Source organism: Eurosta solidaginis, unplaced genomic scaffold, assembly GCF_040869045.1.
Source record: "Eurosta solidaginis isolate ZX-2024a unplaced genomic scaffold, ASM4086904v1 ctg00001029.1, whole genome shotgun sequence".
Lineage (NCBI taxonomy): Eukaryota > Metazoa > Arthropoda > Insecta > Diptera > Tephritidae > Eurosta > Eurosta solidaginis.
Window position 1 is genome coordinate 1,221,967 of NW_027136882.1, and position 8,444 is coordinate 1,230,410.

Here is an 8,444-nt window from a genome sequence, read left to right on the forward strand (position 1 = left end):
CTTTTAGTCGGTTAACCCCATCCACTTTGACGTAGAAAATGAACCGTTAACGATAGAACCTTATATTGGCTTGTGGAATAATATACACATAAAAACCTATCATCTCCAAAAACAAAATCGATTCTATCTTGCTTGGTTCAATAGATATGGACACTTATCCCTTTTAGTCGGTTAACCTCACCCACAATAGATATGGAAACTTATCCCTTTTAGTCGGTTAACCCCATCCACTTTGACGTAGAAATTGAACCGTTAACGATAGAACCTCGGATCAGCTTGTGGATTAATATAAACATAAAAACCTATAATCTGCAAAAATAAAAACTATTCCATCTTGCTTGGTTCAATAGATATGGACACTTATCCCTTTTATTCGGATAACCCCACTCAGTATGACGTTAAAATTGAACCGTTAGCGATAGAACTTTGGATCGGCTTGTGGATTAATACACACATAAAAACCTACCATCTGCAGAAATAAAATCGATTCTGTCTTGCTTGGTTCAATAGATATGGACACTTATCCCTTTTAGTCGGTTAACCCCGCCCCGGAATGACGTAGAAATTGAACCGTTAACGATAGAACCTTGGATCTGCTTGTGTATTAATATACACATAAAAACCTACCATCTTCAAAAATAAAATCGATTCTGTCTTGCTTGGTTCAATAGATATGGACACTTATCCCTTTCCGTCGGTTAACCCCACCCAGTTTGACGTAGAAATTGAACCGTTAGCGATAGAACCTTGGATCAGCTTGTGTATTAGTATGCACATAAAAACCTACCATCTGCAAAAATAAATTCGATTCTACCTTGCTTGGTTCAATAGATATGGACACTTATCCCTTTTAGTCGGTTAACCCAAACCACTATAACGTAGAAATTGAACCAATAAAATCGATTCTGTCTTGCTTGGTTCAATAGATATGGACACTTATCCCTTTTAGTCGGTTAACCCCACCCAGTATGACGTAGAAATTGAACCGTTAACGATAGAACCTTGGATCAGCTTGTGGATTAATATACACATAAAAACCTACCATCTGCTAAAAAAAATCGATTCTCTCTTGCTTGGTTCAATAGATATGGACACTTATCCCTTTTAGTCGGTTAACCCCAACTACTATAACGTAGAAATTGAACCGTTAACGATAGAACCTTGTATTGGCTTGTGGAATAATATACACATAAAAACCTATCATCTCCAAAAACAAAATCGATTCTATCTTGCTTGGTTCAATAGATATGGACACATATCCCTTTTAGTCGGATAACCCCACTCAGTATGACGTAGAAATTGAACCGTTAATGATAGAACTTTGTATTGGCTTGTTTAATAATATACACATAAAAACCTACCATCTGCAAAAATAAATTCGATTCTATCTTGCTTGGTTCAATATATATGTATACTTATCCCTTTTATTCTGTTAACCCCAACCACTATAACGTAGAAATTGAACCGTTAACGATAGAACCTTAGATCAGCTTGTGGATTAATATACACATAAAAACCTATCATCTGCAAAAACAAAATCGATACTTGTGGATTAATATACACATAAAAACCTATAATCTGCAAAAATAAAATCTATTCTATCTTGCTTGGTTCAATACATAGGGACTCTTATCCCTTTTAGTCGGATTACCCCACTCCGTATGACGTAGAAATTGAACCGTTAGCGATAGAACCTTGGGTCAGCTCGTGGATTAATACACACATAAAAACCTACCATCTGCAGAAATAAAATCGATTCTGTCTTGCTTGGTTCAATAGATATGGACACTTATCCCTTTTAGCGGTTAACCCCACCCAGTATAACGTAGAAATTGAACCGTTAGCGATAGAACCTTGGATCAGCTTGTGGATTAATATACACATAAAAATCTACCATCTGCAAAAATAAATTCGATTCTATCTTGCTTGGTTCAATAGGTATGTATACTTATCCCTTTTAGTCGGTTAACCCCACCCACTATGACGTAGAAATTGAACCATTAAAGATAGAGCCTTGGATCAGCTTGTGGATTAATATACGCATAAAAACCTATCATCTGCAAAAACAAAATCGTTATATCTTGCTTGGTTCAATAGATATGGACACTTATCCCTTTTAGTCGGTTAACCTCACCCACAATATATATGGACACTTATCCCTTTTAGTCGGTTAACCCCATCCACTTTGACGTAGAAATTGAACCGTTAACGACAGAACCTTGTATTGGCTTGTGGGATAATATACACATAAAAACCTATCATCTCCAAAAACAAAATCGATTCTATCTTGCTTGGTTCAATATATATGGACACTTATCCCTTTTAGTCGGTTAACCCCACCCACTTTGACGTAGAAAATGAACCGTTAAAGATAGAGCCTTGGATCAGCTTGCGGATTAATATACACATAAAAACCTATAATCTGCAAAAATAAAATCTATTTTATCTTGCTTGGTTCAATAGATATGGACACTTATCCCTTTTAGTCGGATAACCCCACTCAGTATGACGTAGAAATTGAACCGTTAGCGATAGAACCTTGGATCAGCTTGTGGATTAATATACACATAAAAACCTACCATCTGCAAAAATAAAATCGATTCTATCTTGCTTGGTTCAATAGATATGGACACTTATCCCTTTTAGTCGGTTAACCCCACCCAGTATAACGTAGAAATTGAACCGTTAGCGATAGAACCTTGGATCAGCTTGTGGATTAATATGCACATAAAAAACTACCATCTGCAAAAATAAATTCGATTCTATCTTGCTTGGTTCAATAGATATATATACTTATCCCTTTTAGTCGGTTAACCCCACCCACTATGACGTAGAAATTGAACCGTTAACGATAGAACCTTGGATCAGCTTGTGGATTAATATACACATAAAACCCTACCATCTGCAAAAATAAATTCGATTCTATCTTGCTTGGTTCAATAGATATGTATACTTATCCCTTTTAGTCGGTTAACCCCACCTACAATAGATATGCACATTTATCCCTTTTAGTCGGTTAACCCCACCCACAATAGATATGGACACTTTTCCCTTTTAGTCGGTTAAACCCATCCACTTTGATGTAGAAAATGAACCGTTAACGATAGAACCTTGGATCAGCTTGTGGATTAATATACACATAAAAAGCTACCATCTGCAGAAATAAAATCGATTCCGTCTTGCTTGGTTCAATAGATATCGACACTTATCCCTTTTAGTCGGTTAACCCCACCCAGTATGACATCAAAATTGAACCGTTAGCGATAGAACCTTGGATCAGCTTGTTGATTAATATACACATAAAAACCTACCATCTGCAAAAATAAAATCGATTCTATCTTGCTTGGTTCAATAGATATGGACACTTATCCCTTTTAGTCGGTTAACCCCACCCAGTATAACGTAGAAATTGAACCGTTAGCGATAGAACCTTGGATCAGCTTGTGGATTAATATGCACATAAAAAACTACCATCTGCAAAAATAAATTCGATTCTATCTTGCTTGGCTCAATAGATATGTATACTTATCCCTTTTAGTCGGTTAACCCCACCCACTATGACGTAGAAATTGAACCATTAAAGATAGAACCTTAGATCATCTTGTGGATCAATACACACATAAAAACCTATCATCTGTAAAAAAAAAAAATCGATTATATCTTGCTTGGTTCAATAGATATGGAGATTTATCCCTTTTAGTCGGTTAACCCCACCCACTATGACGTAGAATTTGAACCGTTAACTTTAGAACCTTGGATCAGCTTGTGGATTAATATACACATAAAAAACTACCATCTGCACAAATAAAAACCAAGCAAGATATAATCGATTTTGTTTTGCAGATGGTAGGTTTTTGTGTGTATATTATTACACAAGCTGATCCAAGGCTCTATCTTTAATGGTTCAATTTCTACGTCATAGTGGGTGGGGTTAACCGACTAAAAGGGATAAGTATACATATCTATTGAACCAAGCAAGATCGAATCGAATTTATTTTTGCAGATGATAGGTTTTTGTGTGTATATTATTCCACAAGCCAATACAAGGTTCTATCGTTAACGGTTCAATTTCTACGTCAAAGTGGATGAGGTTAACCGACTAAAAGGGATAAGTTTCCATATCTATTTTGGGTGGGGTTAACCGACTAAAAGGGATAAGTGTACATATCTATTGAACCAAGCAAGACAGAATCGATTTTATTTTTGCAGATGATAGGTTTTTATGTGTATATTAATTCAAAAGCTGATACACGGTTCTATCGTTAACGGTTCAATTTCTACGTCAAAGTGGATGGGGTTAACCGACTAAAAGGGATAAGTGTCCATATCTATTGAAACAAGCAAGGTAGAATCGAATTTATTTTTACAGATGGTAGGTTTTTATGTGCATATTAATCCACAAGCTGATCCAAGGTTCTATCGCTAACAGTTCAATTTCTACGTCAAACTGGGTGGGGTTAACCGACTAAAAGGGATAAGTGCCCATATCTATTGAACCAAGCAAGACAGAATCGATTTTATTTTTGCAGATGGTAGGTTTTTATGTGTGCATTAATCCACAAGCTGATCCAAGGTTCTATCGTTAACGGTTCAATTTCTACGTCATACTGGGTGGGGTTGACCGACAAAAAGGGATAAGTGTCCATATCTATTGAACCAAGCAAGACAGAATCGATTTTATTTCTGCAGAGGGTAGGTTTTTATGTGTATATTAATCCACAAGCTGATCCAAGGTTCTATCGCTAACGGTTCAATTTCTACGTCATACTGAGTGGGGTTATCCGACTAAAAGGGATAAGTGTCCATATCTATTGAACCAAGCAAGATAGAATAGATTTTATTTTTGCAGATTATAGGTTTTTATGTGTATATTGATCCACAAGCTGATCCAAGGTTCTATCGTTAACGGTTCAATTTCTACGCCATAGTGGTTGGGATTAACCGACTAAAAGGGATAAGTATACATATCTATTGAACCAAGCAAGATAGAATCGATTTTGTTTTTACAGATGATAGGTTTTTATGTGTATATTAATTCACAAGCTGATCCAAGGTTCTATCGTTAACGGTTCAATTTCTACGTCAAAGTGGGTAGGGTTAACCGACTAAAAGGGATAAGTGTCCATATCTATTGAACCAAGCAAGATATAACGATTTTGTTTTTGCAGATGATAGGTTTTTATGTGTATATTAATCCACAAGCTGATCCAAGGTTCTATCGCTAACGGTTCAATTTCTACGTCATACTGAGTGGGGTTATCCGACTAAAAGGGATAAGTGTCCATATCTATTGAACCAAGCAAGATAGAATAGATTTTATTTTTGCAGATTATAGGTTTTTATGTGTATATTAATCCACAAGCTGATCCAAGATTCTATCGCTAACGGTTCAATTTCTACGTTATACTGGCTGGGGTTAACCGACTAAAAGGGATAAGTGTCCATATCTATTGAACCAAGCAAGATAGGATCGATTTTATTTCTGCATATGGTAGGTTTTTATGTGTATATTAATTCAAAAGCTGACACACGGTTCTATCGTTAACGGTTCAATTTCTACGCCATAGTGGTTGGGGTTAACCGACTAAAAGGGATAAGTATACATATCTATTGAACCAAGCAAGATAGAATCGAATTTATTTTTGCAGATGGAAGTTTTTATGTGTATATTAATCCACAAGCTGATCCAAGGTTCTATCGCTAACGGTTCAATTTCTACGTCATACTGAGTGGGGTTATCCGACTAAAAGGGATAAGTGTCCATATCTATTGAACCAAGCAAGATAGAATAGATTTTATTTTTGCAGATTATAGGTTTTTATGTGTATATTAATCCACAAGCTGATCCAAGGTTCTATCGTTAACGGTTCAATATCTACGCCATAGTGGTTGGGGTTAACCGACTAAAAGGGATAAGTATACATATCTATTGAACCAAGCAAGATAGAATCGATTTTGTTTTTACAGATGATAGGTTTTTATGTGTATATTAATTCACAAGCTGATCCAAGGTTCTATCGTTAACGGTTCAATTTCTACGTCAAAGTGGGTAGGGTTAACCGACTAAAAGGGATAAGTGTCCATATCTATTGAACCAAGCAAGATATAGCGATTTTGTTTTTGCAGATGATAGGTTTTTATGCGTATATTAATCCACAAGCTGATCCAAGGCTCTATCTTTAATGGTTCAATTTCTTCGTCATAGTGGGTGGGGTTAACCGACTAAAAGGGATAAGTATACATATCTATTGAACCAAGCAAGATAGAATCGAATTTGTTTTTGCAGATGGTAGTTTTTTATGTGTATATTAATCTACAAGCTGATCCAAGATTCTATCGCTAACGGTTCAATTTCTACGTTATACTGGCTGGGGTTAACCGACTAAAAGGGATAAGTGTCCATATCTATTGAACCAAGCAAGATAGGATCGATTTTATTTCTGCAGATGGTAGGTTTTTATGTGTATATTAATTCAAAAGCTGATACACGGTTCTATCGTTAACGGTTCAATTTCTACGCCATAGTGGTTGGGGTTAACCGACTAAAAGGGATAAGTATACATATCTATTGAACCATGCAAGATAGAATCGAATTTATTTTTGCAGATGGTAGTTTTTTATGTGTATATTAATCCACAAGCTGATCCAAGATTCTATCTTTAACGGTTCAATTTCTACGTCAAAGTGGGTAGGGTTAACCGACTAAAAGGGATAAGTGTCCATATCTATTGAACCAAGCAAGATAGAATCGATTTTGTTTTTGGAGATGATAGGTTTTTATGTGTGTATTATTCCACAAGCCAATACAAGGTTCTATCGTTAACGGTTCAATTTCTACGCCATAGTGGTTGGGGTTAACCGACTAAAAGGGATAAGTATACATATCTATTGAACCAAGCAAGATAGAATCGATTTTGTTTTTACAGATGATAGGTTTTTATGTGTATATTAATTCACAAGCTGATCCAAGGTTCTATTGCTAACGGTTCAATTTCTACGTCATACTGGGTGTGGTTAACCGACTAAAAGGGATAAGTGTCCATATCTATTGAACCAAGCAAAATAGAATCAATTTTGTTTTTGCAGATGGTAGATTTTTATGTGTATATTAGTCCACAGGCTTATTCAAGGTTCTTTCGTAACGGTTCAATTTCTACGTCATACTGGGTGGGGTTAACCGACTAAAAGGATAAGTGTCCATATCTATTGAACCAAGCAAGGTAGAATCGAATTTATTTTTGCAGATGGTAGGTTTTTATGTGTACATTAATCCACAAGCTGATCCAAGGCACTTTCTTTAATGGTTCAATTTCTACTTCAAACTGGGTGGGGTTAACCGACTGAAAGGGATAAGTGTCCATATCTATTGAACCAAGCAAGACAGAATCGATTTTATTTTTGCAGATGGTAGGTTTTTATGTGCATATTAATCCACAAGCTGATCCAAGGTTCTATCGCTAACATTTCAATTTCTACGTCAAACTGTGTGGGGTTAACCGACTAAAAGGGATAAGTGACCATATCTATTGAACCAAGTAAGGTAGAATCGAATTTATTTTTGCAGATGGTAGGTTTTTATGTGCATGTTAATCCACAAGCTGATCCAAGGTTCTATCGCTAACAGTTCAATTTCTACGTCAAACTGGGTGGGGTTATCCGACTAAAAGGGATAAGTGTCCATATCTATTGAACCAAGCAAGATAGAGTAGATTTTAGTTTTGCAGATTATAGGTTTTTATGTGTGTATTAATCCACAAGCTGATCCCAGGTTCTATCGTTAACGGTTCAATTTCTACGCTATAGTGGTTTGGGTTAACCGACTAAAAGGGATAAGTGTCCATATCTATTGAACCAAGCAAGATAGAATCGATTTTGTTTTTGCAGATAATAGGTTTTTATGTGTATATTAATCCACAAGCTGATCCAAGGTTCTATCATTAACGGTTCAATTTCTACGTTATAGTGGTTGGGGTTAACCGACTAAAAGGGATAAGTGTCCATATCTATTGAACCAAGCAAGATAGAATCGATTTTGTTTTTGCAGATAATAGGTTTTTATGTGTATATAAATCCACAAGCTGATCCAAGGTTCTATCGTAACGGTTCAATTTCTACGTCATACTGGGTGGGGTTAACCGACTAAAAGGATAAGTGTCCATATCTATTGAACCAAGCAAGATAGAATCGATTTTATTTTTGCAGATTATAGGCTTTTTTGTGTATATTAATCCACAAGCTGATCCAAGGTTCTATCATTAACGGTTCAATTTCTACGTTATAGTGGTTGGGGTTAACCGACTAAAAGGGATAAGTGTCCATATCTATTGAACCAAGCAAGATAGAATCGATTTAGTTTTTGCAGATAATAGGTTTTTATGTGTATATTAATCAGCAAGCTGATCCAAGGTTCTATCGTTAACGGTTCAATTTCTACGTCAAAGTGG